The sequence below is a fragment of the Meleagris gallopavo genome, chromosome 3, assembly GCF_000146605.3.
Source record: "Meleagris gallopavo isolate NT-WF06-2002-E0010 breed Aviagen turkey brand Nicholas breeding stock chromosome 3, Turkey_5.1, whole genome shotgun sequence".
Classification (NCBI taxonomy): domain Eukaryota; kingdom Metazoa; phylum Chordata; class Aves; order Galliformes; family Phasianidae; genus Meleagris; species Meleagris gallopavo.
This window is the reverse complement of record NC_015013.2, coordinates 12,813,129-12,813,827: the sequence shown is the minus strand read 5'-3', so window position 1 is coordinate 12,813,827 and position 699 is coordinate 12,813,129.

Here is a 699-nt window from a genome sequence, read left to right as displayed (position 1 = left end):
AAAAAAAAAAAAGAGTTAAGGAGAAAATACTGTGATTCTTTTTTGAGGACTCAGAGGTTTATATGGGACTTACTTGGTGCAGAACTGTGAGAACATTAATGAGTGACAGCTGTGGGAAGCACACTGACCCAGGCAGTGGGTGCTGTATGTGCTGGGATGGCAGCCTGAGCTCCTTGGTCACAGCTGTGGTTCTGGTCACATGAATATGCAAAATGTAAACTACAAGTAAAATGCATGTGGATTGCTATATATCATCAGTTCACTGTTCTTGATGATGCTGCATATCAAGTCAACATTTATTTGGATGTTTAACATGATGAAATGGGCTCTAATTATAATGTGCTGAAAGAGTCAATGAAAATTTGTTAGCTTTCTGCTTTCAATTTAGCTGGAGGCATTGGAAAAGAAATCCAGGAGGTGGAAAGAATTTGTTCAGTTACAGTAATGGTCTCATATATATTCTCCTAAAAATGTCCTTGTCCTTTCTTGGTCGTTCAGGCCCTTTCCCAGCACAACACAGCAACGTATGTTTGACCTTGACTATATGATAATTCCCAGCAGATCAGAGAAAAAACTTGAAAATAAGTGTATGTTTGTACGTACTTTGGCTGAGTTTGGAGCTTGGCAGGTCCTGGTATTAGATTTTGTATTCAGTTGTTTCAATTGTGAATCAGGCAGACCCAGATCATGTTAGTACCT